Here is a 22,899-nt window from a genome sequence, read left to right on the forward strand (position 1 = left end):
TCCAGGTCAAATCCACCCCGCTCCCTGTTGCATCACAATCATCATAAGCATTTACATTGCTTTTATATGTATATAACCCTTCTGCCAGGTGGAGCAAACAGCAACAAGGGCCAGGCTCAGAATCTAGGGGTTCCTTTTCAACAATACAACACAAAAATGACTTGAGTCCCCACCCAGTGACCTGGGACAATTACACACCAACCCTGCGTACCTCTGAGAGGCAATACTTCCCCACTCGCAAGCACAGAGTCTGAGTGTAGCAAAAACTTTTAATAAAAGAAGGGAAGCAACTCAGTATTAATTTGGGAAAACACCGCAACTAGGATTCATAAACACAAACCATGAGCAAAAGATGCAATCCCAAGTAAGTTGGACAGTGTCCTTTTCCCCTCAGGGTCTTAAGTCTAGCAACCCACAAGTCCCTTTAACGTGCCCATCCTCTCTCTGTACCACACTCACAGTTGCTGTCCTTGGCCAGTGCAACCCCTGAGTTCACAGGTTCATCCACAGAGTTCACCTCCCACCCTGTGCAGAAGGCAGACGGGGGGTAAGGGGGCACCTTACATGCTGCACAGCTTGGGCACTCGCTCATTGCCCCAACAGCCAATTGCCACACCTCTGCAGGGCTCTGCTCTGGCCCTCTCCAACAGCTTCTCTGCTACCTGCTCACCAAGATGTCTTCAAGGGCCCCCCACACACACACACAGGTAACACAGCTGTCAGCAATTTCAGCTATTAGCAGGGGAACCTCATTGCTGGTGCACACTGGGCAGTCTCTTGCTATAGAGACACTATCACAAAGTTAGTCTAATACTTAGACCTAAGTATCAGTGATTTCAGCTCTGCATCATGTAACAAAACTCTCAATTGGGCCTAAATTAGCCCTTATATTATACCATAGAGAGAGGAAGGGTCATATGGTATCTAGGACCCTTAAACAGGGCCCACCCACCAAGTACAAGTGCCTATCTCCACTCTCTCAGCTCATTGGGCTTTGGAACCCATGTCCCCTGTCTAGCGAGTGCTGTTCAGTTGCGGGTGAGTCCCTCCATTGGGGTATGCCAGGTACAGTTCTGCTGCCCTCGGTTCACACAACAAGGATAACACCCCTTTATTACTCCTGCCCAAACAACAAGGAGACTGGGGATCGAACACCAGCCACAAGTGATCATTTGGGCAAGCAATTCCATCACGCTGAGCACCTAGGCAGGGTTGGTGTGTCCATGAAAATGATATCAGCTTCTGAAGTCTTTTTCCACAACTCACGACTAGATGTCAGGAGAGAGCTCATCCAGACTCTGCTTACATGTACATATCACATTACTTTATATATTGAGTGTGATTTACCTTGCATAGAGACTCAACACAATGCATGAAGAGTGTAAAACACTCAGAATGACTTTACTGTTCAACGCTCATTATGACTTCCATTTAAGGAGAATGTGGTGACTGACAAAATACATTGCTAAAACAACACACTAAACTCAAGAAGAGCTAAGCATGTAGTATGGGCCTAATCCAAAGCACAATGAAGTCAATGGCAGTCCTTCAGCAAATTTCAGTGAACTTTGGATCAGGTCTTACATGCAGACATACAAGTTTGGTCAAATACATATAGGCACATGAACAACCTGTCTCTTACTGTACAACAGGAAGTCTTGTTCTCCTTCTAAACCTGTTTCGCTCCTTTTAGCTGTGCTTCCCACAATAACCACTCACCCCTGATCTCTGAGACAACCCTTTGATCTTGGTCATGCTACAGAATGATCATTAAAAATTAAACTAGAGAAGACCTTAGACCTTCCAAGATGTGGGTCAAACTTAATTGTTTAATCACTTTGCTTTTATGCCACAACCGTTTCCTCCCACCCTCCTGCATTTATAGATTAGCCATTCAGGGTACTATATTCTAGAAGTTGCTGATCACCCTCAGATCCAATTGAGCTCAATGAGATTTGAGAGAGTTCCTCCATCTTGAAGGAGGAGTTTAGCACCCAGCAGGATTGAGTCCCTAGACCCTGATTCTGCAAACATATATGCACATGAATAACATTAGTCATGTGGCTAATCTCAGTGAGTTCAATGAGTATCTATATTTGCAGGATGTATAAGTGGGATTCAAAAAGGTACTTAGGCACTTACGCACTGAAATCAACAGAAGAGAAGTGGGAAAGAGAAAAGTGTCAGGAGCGAGGCTGATTTTATTTTTTAGTAAATGAGAGGGTGTGTTGGGACTTAACTCCATCACCTGCAAGGCAAGGGAGAAAAACCCAACTGGTCATGTTCCTCACCTTCAGGATGATTGCCACCTAGCCAGAGGAGGTGGAGCTAGGCCTTATAACTAGATGGTGGGGGGACTGACTGCAGAGGAGACAGTGTTCTCTGGTGAAGAGAAGCCCTGGGCTAGGTTTTATCCAGATAGGAAACAATGGAGGAAGAACATTACAGGAGTAGACTAGCTCCTGAAGTGGAGTTAACAAGGGAACTGTTCTGAAGCCTGGAGGGTTGTGGGTGGAATGGCTGTTACTTTGCAGATTTGTTTGGACTTGTATTCACCTTGTTTGAGCTACCTTGGAAGGGGTTTCAACTTTGATGTGACATGGCCAGAGGGCCAAGCCACAGAACACCCAGAGGGAGAGTCAGAAGAAGGTGCACGCTGAGAGAGGCCACTAGGAGTCCAAGGGAAAGCCGAGTAGGAGTGTACCAGAGACAAGGACCCCTGAAACACTATTGTCAGGCTGTCTGGCATGGCTCACAAACCTGGGTGCCTACCTCAGGGCAGACTGTAAGAACCAGGGCACAAACCCCAAATTGGTTGTATGTTGTATGGTTAGATTTCACCAACCCAGAAACTCATGTGAACTCCTAAAGCAGTATAACAGTCCTATCATGGAGTCACAGACAGACCTCTTGGGCATTCCAGTCTATCTTGCCACTCAGGCAAGCCTGCATATATGATAGATGGTCCCTGACACAAACACACAAATCACAACAATATTCAGATTATTCCAAGTCCCGAAGGACTGGTCACTTACCCTTGGTCATTTGCCCCCCAGATTTCAAACCAAAGACTACACTTGTAGCCAATCCCCAAACAAACTAAAAGATTTATTAAGTAGGAAAAAGAAATCAGAATTATTTACAAGGTTAAAGTAGGTAAACATACACACACACACGCACACACACACGAGATACAGCCTTAGGCTTCAAAAGGTAATAGTAGCTGCTCTAATATGCAAGTTATATATGTCCCTTAGGGCTAACCCAGGCCAAGCAGCTTGGGGATCCCTTGCTTATGCTTAGAAATATTGCCCTCTCCAAATTCCAAGTGGCATAGTGATAATTTCTCTTTAACAGAGATTTTTATTCCCTTCCCCAATGATTCAAGCTGTAATGGGCCAACAGCTTGGGCATATACCCTCTTCAGGAATGTGGGGGAAGCAATCAACAAAGTCTTTTGTCCACTGATGTTCCACCATGGCCTGTATGGTGCCTATAGACCTTCTGTCTTTGGGAGGAGATAACACCTCTTGTGGTAAAGTAGTATTTTGCACTTGGTAATGCTTCTCCTTTGATTCTGGGGGTTTCCAGTCTAAGGCTATGTCTTTACTGCAGCCTGTCAGCAAAACTTATGTCGTGCAGGGGTTTGAATAAGTTACACCAACATAAGTATGTGTGTGCACAGCGCTATGTCAGCAGGAGAACATCTCCTGCCAATATAGCTTATGCCACTGACAGAGCTCTCGCCCGTCAACATAGAGTATCTTCACCAGACACACTTCAGCACTGTATGTGTAGACATATCTTTAGGCCAGGTCTACATGAAGAAAGTAGCTTGAGATAACTATGTCACTCAGGGCTGTGAAAAATCCACACCCCTAAGCGACACAGTTAAACTGACCTAACCGCCAGTATAGACAGCACGGTGTCAAAGAGAGGGCTTCTCCCATCAACATAGCTACTGCCTCATAGGGAGGTGGAGTACCTATGCCAATGGGAGAACCCCTCCTATCAGCAAAGGCAGCATCTTCACTGAAGTGCTACAGCTGTGTAGCTGCTCTGGTGCTGCTGCAGCATTAAATGAAGACCTGCCCTTAGCAAACATTTTTATAATTACAGAGCAGACACTTAAGGAATACCTTATAACATGGGATACAGATACTAGAAGATTAATAATGCAGCATCCTACAAGCATGTCATAAAGTCTGAACACTAAACACATTCTTATAACTCTAGCACCTACTTTAACAATACTACCACACAGGTGAGTCAGAGTGGTTTCCAGCTATGCATTTGTCAATGTTCAGTGAGGCCTGGGAGATTTGGGATGAGCTGGCACCTGGTCTGCTGGCATCACAGGTGTGCCCAGAGATGAGGAGGCACCCATGAGGTGAGGATGTAACCCTATGGTGGGCTTATAAAGATGGCATAGAAAAGACAAAGTGAAAAAGACGGCAGAGCTCTGAATTTCTTTAAAACCTGATGCTGGAGAGAGAAGCACAAATGAAATGAGAGAGAATGGGTGGTGAACTAAAGAGAAGACACTTCAGCCCAGATTCTTAAAGATATTTAGGTGCCTAATACCAATGAAACCAACAAGTTAAGCTTCTAACTAGGATCTAAGCCTTCCTCTCTGCAACTCTTATTTCTCCCATTCCTGCTCACATTCTCTTCCTTTTGTTTTGTCTTTTCCTCTATGGCCAACATGAAAGTGATGGTTACCTTCTGCCTTCGTACTTTGGTTTAAGAGCAGCGGCTTCCCTTCCAGCAAGGGAAGAGAGAGTTGGTGATGGCTTCCCTGTTTTTCAAGAAGGAGAATAGAAATATACCCTCCCTCCTCTGCTGAAAGTTTCACACAGCTCTACAGCTCTTGAAGCCTTTGGCCTAAATCATGCCTACAGAGCACAGTACAGACAGTAAAAGCTGAAAGGGTCAACACAGCATTTCCTACTCATTCTTCCCAGCAGAGTAAACAGTGGGCATCAAAAATTCATGGTAGACATAGCTGGAATTTGGAGTGAGGGTTTGCTTAGTTACTTAACTCTCAGCTTCTCTCAAAGCTAAGCATCTGGAGAGGAGGGTAAAAAAGCAATGAGACTCTTTAGTGCCCCAATCTTGTAAGCATTTGTGTGCATGCTTAACTTTACTATTTGAATAGCCTTATTGAAACAGGACTGTTCATGGTGTGTGTTTGCAAGATCAGGGCCCAGCCCTCCCCCCATACATGCTGATCATCACTAATGACCCATGCTCTCATGAGAACCTCTCCTTCGTTAGCTCAAACCCCACCCTCAGGAGGGCTTCACATCATGGAGGGACTTTAGGCAAAATATTGCTGGCAGTAATGAGGGATAATACAACAGAAAGTGGATTTTCACTGGGCATGTCCTGTAGGAAATGCAGAGCCCTAGATCAGCCTCCATGAATTTCAGGGTAGTGGGAGTTTTCTGTGCTTTCACTTTGGGCCTGTATTTGCCAAGATTCATTCTCTCTTGTCATATTCCCGTGGAATGATTAAGCCCTGAGTTTAGAAAACAAGCAATGCTGCAAGCTTACTCAAGGCACATGTTCAGGCCATGGTACTTCCAAATTCCCCAAACAAAATAGTTATTACTGACTTCGCCAGACTTAACAAGTGCTGTGACATGTAACTAAGCCACTCAAAGCATAGAGCATCTAGCAACCTCAGAGGTTTTCTCCTCTTCAATTTGTCTCCAGTGTGGAACCGTTGAGACTTTTGATCCCTGAAAAAAACATGTCAGCATTTCCTAATCTTGCGCCTTGCCATCTATTTTTAACAGATGTGCACTTTCACCACATATCTCCTAATATATATGAACTTTGCAAAATCTTTTCCATTATTCATCCAGTTAGTTAAACATTATGTCATTGTTTGTATGTATGTAGATAAAAAGAAATAAGGAAGTTTGCTTATTTGAAATTGCACTTTGTTTTCAATTATATAATTCTCCACTTTGGGATAAAATACTATGTATTTAAATAGAACTGAATGTATTAATATTTCCCTAGTCATTATCATCCAGACTTTTAAAACAAATGCTGGATTTAACAAGCATTTAGAATTTAAACCTATCTCATTAAACAATGATGATGGAGAATAATTAAGAAGTAAAAATTTCCATCTGTCTCTTCAATGCACTTTTATAGCACTTATCACCATGGTATCTAAGGACTGATTCTATTTAATAGTTTTATTTAAATATAAATGCATTTGGGGTGAAATTCACCTGCCTCGGCAAAAATCAAGCAATCGAGTTTTGTGCATGGATATTAACTGGTAGAATTCTTCCTCTCTGACCAGAGGCAGAATCCCCACTGCTGGGGAGTGGACAGCTGAAAATGCTATCTAGGTACTTATATAGCCTTCATCCCTGTAATATCTGAACACCTCATAGTCAATGAGTTTATTCTCACAACATCCTTGTGAGCAAGGGAAGCATTGTCCCTGTTTTGCAGGGGGGACATGGAATAGATTAACTGATTTCCCCATAGTCACATATGAAGCTTGTTCTTGAGGAAGGAATTGAATTCAGGTTTCCCAAGACACAAGCCAGTTCCCAATCCACTAGCTCATCCTCCCCTCCCTAATCACAGGCTTTACTACATTCTTAAGTTGTATTAACTTTGTGTGGGAATTCTGCTGGGGGCAGGGAGGAAGGATGTGTATCTCCCCCTAAACGTATCCTTGACTTACCTACTCCTTGCCCCTTCCTAGTTCCAGAACTCCAGCCCCATACTCTCTGAAGGCCGCAAGCTGGATATGGGAGAGAGCCACTGCCATCGTTGCGTCTTACTCTCCTGTTCCACACAGAGGGAGCATACATGGATGCCCTTATCTGCACTTGGACTGGGGAGACATTGGTGGTGGATATAATAGGCCAGGGGAAGCTAAACCTCCCCCAGTAGGATGCAGCACACTTCCCTTTGGAGGTGTGCAGCTGGACAGCTGCCTGTGAAACACTACTGCTGAAAGGGATCTGAGCCGTGGTCCCTGGCCATTTTCTGCCCCAAGGTCCTGCTCCTGCATCCTGCTCTTACCCTGTGGCCCCATCCATGCTGCTCCTCTTCCCGCCCCCAGCCTGTCTCTTCCCCTGAGCCCCCTCCCACCGACAGCAATTGTCCACCCCCTCTGCTCCTGCCCCCCCCCCCCGCTGCTCACACTCCACCCCTGAGAGGCAGAGAGGTGAAAGTGGCAGGGGGGTACCTCAGGGGAGGTGGCAGAGATCCATGGGCGGGGGGTCCTCTCGGGGGGCTGAGACCAGGGCCTGGTGCAGAATGGGGATGGTGATGGACGGGGCCTTGCGGTGTGGAGGCTGAGAGGGGATGGGCCTCAGGGTGGAACAGGGGGCGGGGGCCATGGTCCAGGCATTGGTGGGCCCCCCTCACTTCTAGGGAGCTTCCAGCGCTCAGGCCCAGCCTCCTCAAATGCAGAAGTCATGTGCTGCCCATGTGTGAGACACAACTAGGCCCATTTATTTGGTTAATCAATTATATTATTTTTGCAAATTTCCAGAAACTCAAGTTTGCTGAAACTATTTTGATTTTTTTTTTAAGAATATAAGTCAATAGAAACATGCCAGTTTGGGTGCTTTCACTGCTCCCCAAAATATGGAATAAAATATATTTTGTAAAATTATTTTATGAACTTAAATAGTTCAGAATGTTTACACCAACCTTAAAGTCATTAAGAAAAATGGTAAATTTTATCGTGCAATATATCAATTATAGAATGTTGGCTGCTGCACAGCAAATTTTTGTACAACATATTTGTGTGCGTGTGTGTACAAATATATAATGATGATCCACGTGGCTGAGCACTATGGTAATATAAAGAATTTTGAGGATGGACTGACTACAGGATTGAGTTGTTACACCTTAGATCAACTGATCTACTTAATAATAGAATTAATGAGATCAAGCCTTTTCCCACTGAAGTAAATAGGAGTTTTGCTATGGATTTCAATAGGAGTAGGACTGGACCCAATGTAAATAAATTACAGTGATGGATAATACTCTCTCCTGGTTGAAACTGACTGTATATGCTATGAGAATATCAAACTCAATACAGGGGTAACTGGGATAAAATTTAATAGCCAGTGTTGTACAGGAGATCAGACTAGATGATCTAATGGTTCCTTCTGCTCCTAAACTCTATGAATCCATAAGATTATTCTCAAAGTATGAGACACTGATCCTTTGAGAACAATGACATTATGTTTCTTATACAGTGTAATTGCTGTGGATGGACAGTGGTTCTTTTGTCCGGAAAATGCTTATGGGGTGCATTTGCTCAATTTTATCCTTATTGGATCCTTACTCGTTTAGAGCCATTTAAGGTTCTGAACTGTTTGGCATCCCCTGGCTTGCAGAATTAGACCCTGTGAGAGCAGAAATTCTGTTTTCTTCAGGCAATCAAAGACTATCTTGTTATTAAAATAGTCACTAAAAACCCATGCAGTTATTTTGTAAATAAGCAGAGTGGTTAGATTTTAGGTTCCACTGTTGCAGTCTGAACCACATCACACACCCTTGTGCCATTAGGATGCCCGAACTATTTTACTGGGATTCTGCATAGACAGCCCTTGGGATATAATTTGCCTGTTTAAAACATTATAATGAATTGTAGTGCTCCTGGAAGGTGCCCCTTTGTCAGCCCAGGAGATGGATGTCCTCTGTTTACCCACAGCCACAATACAAGCTTTCCCAACCCTTTTTTAACAGGAGAGAGTAGTTGCATCTTTAAGCCCATTCTTTCCTAGGCCTGTCCTCAGAGATTGCTAGAAAGAGCTCCAATTAGTGTCAATTGTGATGACCGGTCTATGCGTATTTTTTTTTAAATGTATCATCAGTCAAGTGTCATTCATGTGGTAATTTGCATCTCTTTGGTATATGACATTTAAATATTTAATTGGTTTTTTAAACTCCCTTTCTATTTTTTCCAAAAATAAGGCTCTTTTTAATAAAATGTATTTTGCATTAATGTTATTTCCAAAAACTTATGAATGGCTCCAAAGACAAATTCCCAGGTATGCTAGATAAATAATACAGTGCATGTTCTATTAATACCGATAAGTACATATTCCCAAAATGGTGTAGAATGGCATTATTCCAGACTATACTGTGCCCTCAGCAGGAAAGTGTCGTCTCCCCAGGATGTGGGCTGGAGCATCTTTCAAGATATTTTTGGAGGGAAGCATGAGGTAGACTGCAGTGATTTTTAAAGAACTACAGCTATGTTTACCTCAGTACCATTTTGGAGCCAAGTTTGAAGTGAATTCTGGTGTTTGCAAATGGATTTGCTGTGCTATTCAGTGGATCCAACCATAGATAAATAGGATGGACATAAAAATATGTTTCCAAGGCCAACTTACAATAGGTGAGAATCTGAACCCTAGATTGGTATGGCTGTCAAAATGAGTACAGAAAAGACAAAATGGTTAAAGATGTCATTATTATATAACCGATATATCAGAATGGCTCTGGGGTTCATAGATTCCTGACAAAATATCAGTTACAAAGAATATACTATACTGCAGTTGTCAATGGACTTCTGCATGCATAACTGCAGAATTGTACCCTTAACAGAAAGAATAAACCATTTCAGTATTGTGAACTCACTGTGAATATTGTGTTTTAAAACATACAAGAAAAAATGTCTTTTCTTTTGAAAGGTCTCAGGGCATTTTAAAAGATAAAGGTTTCTAACTGCCTCTTTGATTCACACCTGTAACACCCACTTCTAGCAACTGTGGTCATAGGAGGAGAACAATAGCCCAAAACCTTTGCTGAAAAAATATTAATTTACAACAATCTGGAAAAAGACAGGAATTCAAAGTTAAAAATAACATTTATTTTATCTCATTGTGTATTATCTTCCTCAACAGTTTAGAGCCAGAACAGAGTATCACATATAACTGTAAATTTTCTGGCATTCAGTATAGCCCTATTTAGATTATTTTCCTAATTTCCTAATTTAATTAACTAATTAATTTAACAAGCCTTTTCTGTTTTATTTTTTTAATCTAATCTTGCAAATGACACTAGTCTAATGCCTATTATGTTCCTTTCACCAAAGCCAGTGCAATAATCTTAAGAACGACTGTACTTGAGAGAACATGAAAAAAAACAGAAAAAAAAATCGCATTCCTTCCATGCCAATCATGTTCCTTTTAAACAGACAAATTATTAGCTACTGCCATCTGCAGGCCACTCACAAAAATCATTTGATTGCATACTTATATTTTTCAAAAGAAATCAACAAAATACAAACTCAAATATTAACATATCACAGAAGCAGTGACTAAACACCTACTGAAAACATTTGACAACACTCTGTTTCCCTTAGTTACATTTTATCAATTTAAATAGTTATGTTAAAGCACATGGTACAGTACACAGAGCAGCAATGTACAAAAATACAGGACTCATCAGCTCTGATTTCTTAGCACAGTTCCAACCTTGGTAGTGCTGAAGCTGTTCCCGCTAGGCCCCTTAATACATAATAAATAAGGGTGTGGTAAGCAATTGATGTTTCTAAGCCACCTGAGAGCAGCAGCAAAAAAGATATGAACCTAAAGACCCAAGTGAAATAAAAATGAGTTGCAGTAGTTTATAAATTCCCCTAATGGAAAAGTCTCGAGGCTACTAAATGAAAGGGGGCGCAGAATGTGCAGGTCCAGCCTTTGGGGCAGATAATCAGGGAAGTTGCACTGGGCACCAATTTAAAAACCAACTGTGGCATGCCCACATTAACTTTTTGGGGGAAAGAAGGCGCCACAACACTTGGCAGGTTGGGGGGGGGTGCGCCCTCGGTGGCAAGTCCTAACAAGATCAGAGCCCCTCCTGTGGTAGGCGTTGAACAAATATGTTCTAATGGACAATCTGTCCTGTAGATCATGCAATCTAACTAGACAAGATGGGTCAGGGCTGGGAGAAAGGGGTATTTATCTCCATTTTAAAGAGGTGGACCTGAGGAACAGGGAGTGAATTCAGATCTCCAAAGTCCCAGTCCCAGTCCAGTTTCTTGTCCATAAGACATCCTTCCTCTCAATTATAGGAAAGGACTCTCTGCTCTGAGCCTTTGACTAGAAATGTGAGTGATGCTTAAGCTACAAACCCTTTGTTACCTCCCCATAAAAGAGGAAGATTTGTTTTCTCTCTCCATTCTCCGGCACTTTATGCATATTCTCTAAACAGTGTAAAAGTACATGGATCTTAAATGAAACTAAAAATTTTCTAGAAGAACATATTAAATCAAAAATAAAAACTTTAAACTTCTGGAGAGCCATAACTGGGCAATAACTAATCTACATGCATCATAACCTTACAATTGCATAACAAGAAAACAGGAAATGAAAATGCTGCAGTCTCTCAGCATCTGTTTCAGTAGCCCAGATGATCATGCATCTCCCATAGTCTCTCTATCAAATGTAAATCTATCCAGCATGTCGGAGACCCATCCCTATAGATCCTCCCCTCTGTGTGTCATTTCCAGATCTCCAAAGTCAAAGATGAAATTTTGATCACTATCTCACTAGCCAGGAAAACATCCACAACACTAGCATTGCCACAATAAAATATTCATAGTTGTACATAAGATTTTAGTCTATTTGGTATGGCCCAACCCAGTCTAGAATGAAATTATAATATACATCGAGTAGCTGATTTTCTGAGCAAACAATTTTGATTCTTGGGTGGGTGAGGTAATATTTTTTATTGGACCAACTTCTGTTGGTGAGAGGGATGAGCTTTTCAGTTTACGCTGAGTTCTTCTTCAGGACTGGGAAACGTAATCAGAGTGTCACAGCTAAATACAAGGTGGAACAGATTGTTGAGCATAACTAGATAACACATATTTCAAGGGACCATTCAAGGTTAACTGGCCCTTTAACACCTCTCCAGTCATAGGGAGGGGAAAAAGGGGAGGGGGACGGGGAAGGCAGCTGTGCAGATTGTTAGTGAGTTATAGATTGTTGTAATATAAAAATCCAGTGTCACTATTCAGTCTATGATTTTTGGTATCTAGTAAAGTTATGAATTTATGTGCCATGGCTCATCTACTGAAAGTGCTGTGCAGATTTCCTTTGAGGATAAGGACTAATAGGGCAGATAGAGAGTGGTCACTTTGCGAAAAGTCTTAATTGACAAGTGACAGGGTGTTTTTGCCTTTTACCATTTTCCTATGTGAGTTCATTCTGGAGCGTAGTGATTGGTGTGACATTACACCCCATATTCTTCATGGAAATATGGTTATGATATGAATATGGTATAACTAAGATATAGTTTATGCAAGATGGGCCTTCTAAGATATCATTTGAAAGGTTATGATTTACTGAGTGTGTTTATCCAATTGATACACATGAATCATTTTTGTATCTGAAGCTGGGAATATTGACCAAGTCTCTGTATTTCAAATGGGCTACCCTGGATGAGGACAAACAATGTTAGTGGCTTATTGAAGAAATGCACACAAGCATAAAGGGCTGGCTTTAGGCTGATTCACCCGATTCCCCTGAATCAGGCCTTGTATCTAAGAGGGTCCCGCACTCAAGCCCCAGTACTGTGTACTGGCAAGAGCCAGTGCACCGCACTGGGGTGGCCTAGCTTCCCCAGGGGGCAATTTAAAAGGCCTGGGGCTCCCAGCAGGGGCTGGAGCCCCAGGCCCTTTAAATTGCCATCAGAGCACGAGTGCTGGAGCCCTGGGGAAGGGCTGTGGGGCTCTGGGGGCTATTTAAAAAGTCCAGGGCTCCCATTACTTCTATCGCCCCGGCCCTTTAAATAGCCGCAGGACCCCGCCACTTCCTCAGGGCTCCCGCAGCTATTTAAAGGGACGGGGCAGTAGAAGCAGGGGAGCCCCAGGCCCTTTAAATAGCCCCCAGAGCCCTAGGGTAGCGGAGGCTCCAGCTGCCTTTGCTGCCCCTGTCCTTTAAATAGCCGCAGGAGCCCTGCCACTTCCCCAGGGCTCCCACGGCTATTTAAAGGCCCGGGGCGGTAGAAGCAGGGGACCCCTGGGCCCTTTAAATAGCCCCCAAGCCCCGGGCTGCTGCTGCGACCCCAGTGGGGGAGGGAGGAAGAGGAGGCACTTACTGTACAGAGTGGGCTGTACCCCCTGTACCGGCACCCGCTGCCCGCAGCCAGCTCCTGCTGCACCCCCTGCCCGCACCAGCCCCGCAACCTCTGCCCTGCCCACAGCCAGCCTGTCTCCAACCAGCCCCGCACCCACCTTTTTTTTCCATGGTTATTTTTTTTTTTTTGGTCATCCCTGCCGGGGCCCTGCCAAAAATGTTCCAATTGGGCCCCACACTTCCTAAAGCTGGCCCTGCAAGCATAAGGATTACCCAAGGAACTGTGCAATAGAAACCTCTCAGAGATAGCTCTGCACAATGGGAACTGCTTGACCCAGGTCATATAACTCTTTACAATGGGAACTGTTTGACTCAAGTCACAGCAAAAAAGCTTTCCAGCAAGTGTGGGGAAGATATAAAAGAGGGACAATGACAACATGAAGTGTCCTCACTTTCCTTAAAACAACACACCTGAAAATACCCAAAGAACAAAGACTGAACTGTGAGAAGTGATGGTCCCAGGCTAACTTCTTTAGCCTGTGTAAGAAAACCTGGGAAAGCCAAGGCAACTTGTGCCTTAAGAATCTGCCAGCCTGTTTATCACTCAGGGTGAGAATTTATTAATTTGTATCCTACCTATCTAGTGTGTTAAGCTCAGTCTGCAACTTTTGTTTATTTACTAAGATAATCTGTTTTGTTCTGTTTGCTATCCCTTGAACCACTTAAAATCCACCTTTTGTAGTTAATAAACTTATTTCTTGTTTATAATATAACCCAGGGTTATGCAATTCATAATTGGGGGGGTGGGGAAGAGTCTGTGCATTCCTTCCTCCACATTGAGGGAGAAGGCAGATTTCATAATATACCTTTGGGTCTGTACTCCAAGGGAGCTGGACACCTGAGCGCTGAGGCAAGTGCCTTAAGCTGAGCCTTCCCAGAACTGATCTCAGTGTCTGTTTTGTTCCACTGTTGGGTGTGGCCCTGCCAGTGTGTTTGCAGAAGGAGGCTTAATAGTCTAGCTCAGCAAAACAGGTTAAAAGGGTGCCCAGGCTGGCATAACAGGTGGGCTCAGAGGTATCCCAATACATTAGGTGGCATCCTAAGGGGCCCAACCCATCACAATAGGTTTCACCCACATGGTTGCTATTAGGACATTTAGTGTACTGGATGAGGTACACCTCATGTTGTAATAGGCATGTGTAGGACTCATTGGATCTTGAAAGGTGTGTTGTAGGGGGTATTGATCATTGTAGCACTCAAGATATGTCTTCTGGTTTTGCATCTGTTGTTTTGGCAGGGTCTGGTGCTGCTTTGAGTTGGTGTGTCCTGGTCTGTGCAGAGCTTGCTTCTGATGATGAGCATGGAGAGGCTGGAGGGATATCTGAAAGCCAGAAGAAGGGATTCAGGAAAGATTTCTCTCAGGATGAGGTGCCTATTGAGTATGGGTTTCAATTGTTTGATGATAGCCCATATGGGTTCTTATCTGCACTGGTAGATGACAGCTTGGAGTGTACAGTCAGAGGGGGCTTTATTTCTGTATTGAAGCAGGCTGTCTTGAACTATTTGGGTGGCAGGTTCCATGATGTGATCTACTTCTTTGGTGGAGTGTTCTTGTATGGTGAAGGTGGTTATGAATGTATTAAGGTATCCCATATTTTCTTCTTGGAGCCTATTCTGTGGTATCTGAGTGCCTGGTTGAAGACAGCAGATTCCTTTGTGTGTTTGGGGTGATTACTGGAGCTATAAAGCAGGGCCATAACTAGGGCAGGCTGAGCAGGGCAGCTGATCAGGGTGCAAAACCAGCAGGTGCAGAAAAATGGCGGGGGGGGGGTGGAATCAGGCCCAGTGGTCACCCACACACACATAGGATCAGGCCCAGCAGTGTCAGCTGGAGCAGAGGGTGCTCAGCTCCCCCTAGTATCAAGCTCCTCAGTATAAACTGGAGCCCAGGGTGCTCGTTGCTCCCCCTCCCTGCAGGATCTGGGCTCAGTGACCCTGGTGGGAGCAGGCTCTCCCCCAAATGCTAGCAAATTGGCAGTGGCAGCAGGCGGGCAGAGCACTGAGTACAACCAGCTCTCCACCCTGGGGGGTGTGGGGGAAGAGGCCCACAGGGAGGTGCTGACTGACAGGCTGGAGCTGTGTCACAGGCCCACACCAGCTGCCCTACCACCATGACAAGGAGTGCAACACTACCCGCCACCTCCTGTGGCTACCCCTGCCACAGGTACCTCATCCAGCACTCACACACACACCCCTCCAGCACTCCCCCAAATATACCCTTCAGCACCCCACAACTTTACCCTGCCCAACCCTCCCTCCCTCCAGCAGTGTCCTCTATTTGAATATGGTAACCCTAGCCAAGTTGCTCCATTCTCCTAGCCTTAGTTTCCAGAGCTGATGTGAGCGAGTCTGCGCTGCCAGTAGCAACCACCTGCCCCCAGCACCTGGGCTGGATGCCAGGCTCAGGCTGTGTGACTGCAAGCTTGGCAGCCACGGAGCTGGGGCAGGGCAGCCAAGGGGAGCAAAGGGCCATTCTACCCCGTGCACAAGGAGTGTGGTGTGACCCTGCTGCAATGGCAGGTCCCCAGCCAGCAAGTGGGTTGTGATCAAGCTTCTGAGAGGCAGGTGCCCCAGGGCAATGAGTACTGTAGGGAGCATCTCTGGCTCCAGGGGGCGCTGCCAGCCTGTGCTGGGCTCCTTCACGGCAGAGGCAAGAGCATGTCAGGGGGGCAGCTTGGAGTTGTGTTGCCTGGAGAAAGCCTGGCCACACAGAGATGGCCTGGCTCCAGGAGCAAGGCAGGGAGGACTGGCACCCAGCCAGCCAATGGCCTGGCTCCCACAGCATGGAGAGCCAGGGGTCCAAGAAGGCCAAGCAGAAGCGGTGTTTTGTTTTTAAACTTGGAAGTGTCAGTTAAGCATGCATATCCTTACATAGCCCAGTCAGGTTAAGGTTCTTTTCCATAGAAATGGTCCTCTCTCCCAAAAGGTGGTCTCTATGTGTGTGCCCTTGCTTAAGGAAGACAAGCCAGTTTCCTCTCTTTGCTTAAAGAGACCCTATTTCAAATAATTTATATTTGTATAGAATTTTAATTTGTATCACATCAATTCTTGACAAATGTGGCCCAGAAAGTCTGTCAGCCTCTCTGTCGGGTTCCCCATATTCACAGCTGGCTTGCTGGCATTATGCAGCATCCCTAGACAGCCAGTCCTAGGGATGTTTGAACTGTGCAGACAGAGATGGTGCCCTTTGTTCCGATGGACTTGGCTCCTGGAACTATGATAAAAAAACAACAACTGACAAAGTGGTGGGACCCTCATTAAAGGTAGGAGGGAGAACTGAAGAGACTGGCATCCTTAAGTTACTTTTACATTCCCTCTAACACTGGCTCTGCCACTATGTTACTTTTCCCCCAGAAGAATATAGTGCTCACCTCTGACAGGAAGCCCCACAGCAGCAAATCAGCAACTTGTTATTACAGTGACAAACACATCAGAGTGATGATAGACAGCTTCTCTTTACCCTAGAGCTTCTTGTCAACAAATGCTGCCCCCTCAGGGTCAACAGTAACAGGGAAAACTTAAGAGTACCATAAAATTCAGTGAACAGAGCATCTTCCCTTTGCATCCCAGTACATAGTCAAGATGCTTATCACCACCACAGTCTGTCACACCTGTTTAACATGGGGCAAAACTGTTTCAGAACCCATCGTGGGTGGGTCCTACAGAAACTTCACTTCTAGGCATATGGAAAATGGTAGGCACCAGGAGGCTTAAACTGTCAATTTCAGTTAAAAACCTTTATTAAAAAGCAAAGTGATGCTAAACCATACTATGAATCTGTTACAACATAAAAGTTTCAGGACCCTTGTTGTGCAGAGGCCTATACTCCAGTGGTCCAAGGTTACAAAAGACCACATCAGAGTAAAGCTCAATACATGCACTTATGAAATTACCAAAGGTTAGAAACAGACTGGTACAAACTGAATTCCTTAATTTTTTTTTAGGCAGTGCTAAGAGGTCTTCAAGGCTCTTGGTAAAATCACAGGTCGGCATAACAATGACCTGAATGAACCTAGAACTGAGAGAAAACATTTGTAGTTGAAGTCACCAAACTGTGCTCCCTTTGATTAACAATCATGAGATGAAGTGTTCATCCTGTACCTATTGAGTTTCTGGGTACTGGGCGGATGGAAGCCCGCCCACTGCTAACGGATCCCCCCCGCCCAGCCTAAGGGGAGGGTCTACAGGACCTCAACTGATTTCGGGGGACAACTAATAAAAGAACAGGGACAGGAGTGCAGTCAGAGGGTCATAAGAAGGGAGCCTGACAGGGACACCGAGCAGAGAACCCCGGACAGCGCCCACTTCTCCTCAAAGGCGTCAAGGGAGCCAGTGGATGCTGCCCAGAGAAACTCTTCCCGGATGCATGAACGGACTAAGGATCAGAAACAAGCCCCACAGTCACAGGAGTCTCCATTGGCCAACCTCCTCTCCCTGGTTGCGTAGAGGGCCATTTTAGCCAGGGCAAGGAGGAGGTTGACCAGGAGGTCCCGGGACTTCGTGGGGCCATGGATAAGGAGTGCATAGAGAAGGAGGTGAGGGGAAAAGTACAGCCAGAAATGCAACAATATATTGGTGAGGAGCCGGTATAGGGGCTGCAACCTGGTGCACTCTAAGTAAACGTGTGCCAGGGTCTCCCTCGCGCCGCAGAAGGGGCAGGTGTCTGGGACAGGGGTAAACCACGCCAAGTACATGCCCGTGCTCACGGCCCCATGGAGGAACTGCCAACTGATATTTCTGGTGGCCTTGGGACCAGGGTAGAGTATAGGCTGGCCCACCGGGGCTCCTCACCCTCCAGAGGTGGCAGGAGGTCCCGCCACTTGGTGTCAGGGCAGGACACGAGGGTGAGGAAGTGAAGGATGTGGAGCATGAGTGTATAGAGATGTGTCCTTGGCGCGGTTTGGAAGCGGACCAGCTGCAGATCATGCAGGCAGCTTGCGGAGAAGGGGCAGGGGGGCCGGTTGGGTCCACGGGGCAGGGGCCCGATGAAAAGGTCCGGAGGCCCCAGGGTGGAGGGTGGGCGGGGCGTGCCCTCTCTCAGGACCGGGTCCAGGTAGGCCCGAGCAGCGGGTGGCAAAGCGGCCTCCACCTCCTGGAGTACGCACCAGAGTACAAGGTCTGGAGAGCCCCATACGCCAAGCAAGCATCAGAGGATGCAGCCAGTCTCCCCAGTCATAGTCCAGGAGGTCTCCGACCCTGGTAGCTTCTGCCAGGACCAACCTCTGGCACACTGTGGGGGACTCCGCCACCTGCACACGGAGCTGGGGGTTGTGTAGCAGGGGTTCCGCAAGAAAATCTGCCCCCTCGGTGGCCGCCACGGACCTGGTTGCAGAGAACAGCTTCCAGGTCCGGAGGAGGTCCTGGTAGAAGACTGGCAGCCCAGAGAGGTCTCACGGAAGATCCCTCAGATCGAGATAAAGGAGCTGCCGGTCGTATTGGAGCCCTCGGAAGCAGTGCAGGAAGGGGTGCGTCAGTACTCTCCAAGCCGGACTACCTGCACCATAAAGAAGCCTCTGCAGGGCCTGGAGGCGGAAGACATGGACCTGAGTGCGTAGGCACTTCAGGCTTTGCCCTCCCTCCTCCAGGGGCAGGTGAAGGTGTTAATCCTGTATCTATTGGTTTCCGGGAATTGGGCGGGCACAAGCCCACCCACTGCTAAAGGATCCCCCTCCAACCTAAGGGGAGGACCTACAGGACCACAGAACCCCACTGAGTTCGGGGGACAACTAATAAAAGAACAGGGACAGGAGTGAGGTCAAAGGGTCATAAGAAGGGAACCTGACGGGGACACTGAGCAGAGAACCCCGGACAGTGCCCACTGCTCCTCGAAGGCGTCAAGGGAGCCAGTGGAGGCCGCCCAGAGGAACTCCGCCCGGAGGCGTGATCGGACTATGGAGCGGAAGCAAGCCCCACAGTCACCGGAGTCTCCATCGGCCAACCTCCCCTCCCTGGTCGCGTGGATGGCCTTTTTTGCCAGGGCAAGGAGGTTGACCAGGAGGTCCCGGGACTTCGTGGGGCCACGGATAGGGAGTGCGTACAGAAGGAGGTGAGGGGAAAAGTGCAACCAGAAACGTAAGAGGATGGCAATGAGGAGCCGGTATAGGGGCTGCAACCTGGCGCACTATAAGTAATCGTGCGCCAGGGTCTCCCTCACGCCGCAGAAGGGGCAGGTGTCCGGGACAGGGGTAAACCGTGCCAAGTACACGCCCGTGCTCACGGCCCCATGGAGGAGCCGCCAACTGATATCCCCAGTGGGCCTTGGGACCAGGGTGGAGTAGAGGCTGGCCCACCGGGGCTCCTCACCCTCCAGAGGTGGCAGGAGGTCCCGCCACTTCGTATCGGGGCGGGACACGAGGGTGAGGAAGTGAAGAGTGTGGAGCACGAGCGTCTAGAGCTGTTTCCTTGGTGCAGTTTGAAAACGGACCGGCTGCAGGTCGTGCAGCCGGCTTGCGGAGAAGGGGCGGGGGGGCTGGTTGGGCCTACGGGGCAGAGGCCCGATGAAAAGGTCCGGAGGGCTTGGGTTGGCGAGGTGGGCGGGGCGTGCCCCCCCCCCAGGACCCGGTCGAGGTAGGCCCGAGTAGCGGGTGGCAAAGCGGCCTCCACCTCCTGGAGTACGCGCCGGGGAGTGCAAAGTCTGGAGAGCCCCATGCGGTGAGCGAGCGTCAAGGGATCCAGCCAGCCTCCCCGGTCGTAGTCCAGGAGGTCTCCGACCCTGGTGGCTCCCGCCAGGACCAACCTCTGGCGCACCGCAGGGGACCCCGCCACCTGCACACGAAGCTGCGGATTGTGTAGCAGGGGCTCCGCGAGGAGGTCGACCCCCTCGGCGGCCGCCACGGACCTGGTCGCAAAGAACAGCTTCCAGGTCCGGAGGAGGTCCTGGTAGAAGACCGGCAGCCCGGAGAGGTCTCGCGGAAGACCCCTCGGTTCGAGATAAAGGAGCTGCCGGTCGTATCGGAGCCCTCGGAAGTGGTGCAGGAAGGGGTGCGTCAGTACTCTCCCCGCCAGACTACCTGCACCATAAAGAAGCCTCTGCAGGGCCTGGAGGCGGAAGACGTGGACCTGAGTGCTTAGGCACTTCAGGCTCTGCCCTCCCTCCTCCAGGGGCAGGTGGAGGTGTTAATCCTGTAACAGGGTGGTTACCTGCTCCTGCCCTAAGAGGTTCAAAAGCAGCCCTGCACAGGGCTGCAGCTCCAAAAGCCTGGGCTTATTGGGGGAAAATAGGCTTGGCTGTGGCCATGCACCAATCAGGCCCAGCTAGCCCCTATAAGAGGCAGTGAGCCAGAAGCCCAGTCAGTCTCCCTCTGCCTGTAGACAGAAAAGTGCCTGGCTGCAGGGAAGCTAGAGACAGAGTACCCAAGTGGAGCAGGGCTGGGGAAAGGTTGGGGAGCTCCAGCCTGGAAAGCCCTAGGCTGTGGCCTACCAGAAGGCCAAGGGGTACTAGGGGTTGCAGAGGGCAGCCCAGGGGTAGGCAAAGGCAGCAGGTTCAAACCCTCCTTGCCAGTGATGAGTAGGCTGATAGTGCAGTGTGTCCCAGGGCGTGGTGCTAGATGGTGACTGGCAGTAGCCTTATATACTAAGGCAAGGTGGGAATAGTGGGTGGGGTTCTCTGGGGAGGGGAGACCTTAAGACTGAGGGGTTACTGCCAGGGGGCAGCACCCCAGGTAAAAGGGGCACTGGGGGCCAGAGGACAGGTGGATCACTGGCCTGCAGAGGGTGCTCCAGAGTTGGAAGAGCTAATTCCCAGAACATACCAGCAGGAGGTTGCATATCTTAGGTCGATTCCCCCCACCCCCGCCCTACAGTGTAGACCAGGCCTTAGAGTCTGGCTTACCCAGACAAGACAACAGCATGACCAGCAAAGCATCTAAAAGCAATGTCTTAAGCAGCCTGATATTGCCAATGCCAGCTCAAGTGGCTGATTAGACTGAGTACAGGACCTACATTTCTCCAGCAGCAAAGGCCACAAGTGAGGATCAGCACCACAAACTCCATCTTCGCTATTCTTTTCTCTCCTTTTGTCTTAAACTTCAGTCCGGTTTTGGTTTTTGTTTTAACAATAACTCCAAACCATCTATCCTCAACTGTTCTGCCCCCAACCCCCATAATACTGATAATACTATCTTTAATAGCCTTTAAGATTACCAACTAGGGGATCCCCCTATTAAAAAACAAACAACCCAACTGTACAGTGAAAGAGAAGGAAAACTGTTACAATAAAAGCTTCTCAGTCCTTTACATTTCAATTCTAAGTGTTTTTCTTCCTTCCTTCCGTGTCTTTAATAAAATATTTAAAAGATGGCAATGGTAGCTGTTAAATCAGTACTGATGTACTTCCATTGTGACATGAAACTCTCATGCCATCTGCTAGGTCCAAAACACCGTTTTATCAACAACACCCCCTTTCTCCCAACTAGACAAAGAAATGGAGAGTGGCTGGCAACCCTTAAATTGAGAATCCATGTTCTAATATAACTGCTATTTGACAAAAAATATTTTTCACCATAGCATCTATCAGAACTCTTAGATGTTGTGAATCTGCAGAATGTTCCCTGAGAAGAGCGCACTTTTTTTCTGAAACTAAGCTAATAGGTCCCTTATGAAGTCTCACAACACAATCTTATAAAACCATATAATCTTGATTAGACAGGTGTATGTGTGTCAGTCAAAACACAGCCATGTACATAAAGCCACTAGACAGTTGTTCATGGACTCCAGGGTGTGGTATTTCAGTACAGATTCCTGAAGAGAAATTGAGCACTGAAAAAAACAAGCAAACATTCAGACATTTTACAAAGAACTCTAGTGCTTCATTTTAAGCCTCCATTTTTCTCTGATATTCAATATCAGCAGTTTTTAGTTAAAAAAAATCAAAAAGTTCTTAGAGTTTTTCTAAATTTAGTATGCAATTTGGAGTTTGTCAGCTAATCTATAAACAGTATAGTTATTGATCACTATTATATAAAGCCCATTTTTAAAAACATCCCATTCAATTTACTAGTGGAATAGTGAGCTGTGTAGAAATGCATTTGCTATGCTACAAGGGTATGTAAAAAAACCTCTCATTGTTTAGGAAGAACTAAATTCTCTTTCAGACAAGGAATCCAATCCTGAAGTCTTTACTCAGGTAAAATGCCCATTGAATTCTAGGGAGTAGGATTCTGTGATTTGTCTCCAAGAGGTCCAGTACATAAAGCAAAGCATAATGCAAGGAGACCCTTCTGGATTCTGCGGTGTTGCTCTGGCACTCAAAACAGATCCCAGCCCATCCTAGGCTGCCTGTGGGCTCTATGGGTCTGTGCACTACGGACCTACCCCCAACCCACCACTACACCAGGTCTTGGGAAAGGGGCGGAATAGGGCTGCTTACTGGTGAATTCTTTGACCAGTTGTGGCTCCTGTACTGCCACTATATGCTGCTAGAATAGCATGAGAGAGCTGAGTAGGAGCCAGAACCTATACCAATGTATGTATTGTGCCTGAGAAAGGAGTTCAGGGTGGATCCAGCAATATCTCAGAGGTTCCACTTACTTGCGCGTTCCCTTGTAAGTGACACTTTTTATTCTCACTCCTAAATTTCCCCGAATGTTATGCAGGTGTGTAGCCACTTGACTCACATCAGAATCAATAAGAATCATGAAGTTAAAACCCCATACAGCTTTCAAAAATCAGGCCCTTGAGGTAGAAACAAAAAGGATATAACTGGCCAATTTTATTCCATGTTTCAAATTCTTATATCAAACCTGTTACCACTATA

Source organism: Gopherus flavomarginatus, chromosome 2 (assembly GCF_025201925.1).
Source record: "Gopherus flavomarginatus isolate rGopFla2 chromosome 2, rGopFla2.mat.asm, whole genome shotgun sequence".
Lineage (NCBI taxonomy): Eukaryota > Metazoa > Chordata > Testudines > Testudinidae > Gopherus > Gopherus flavomarginatus.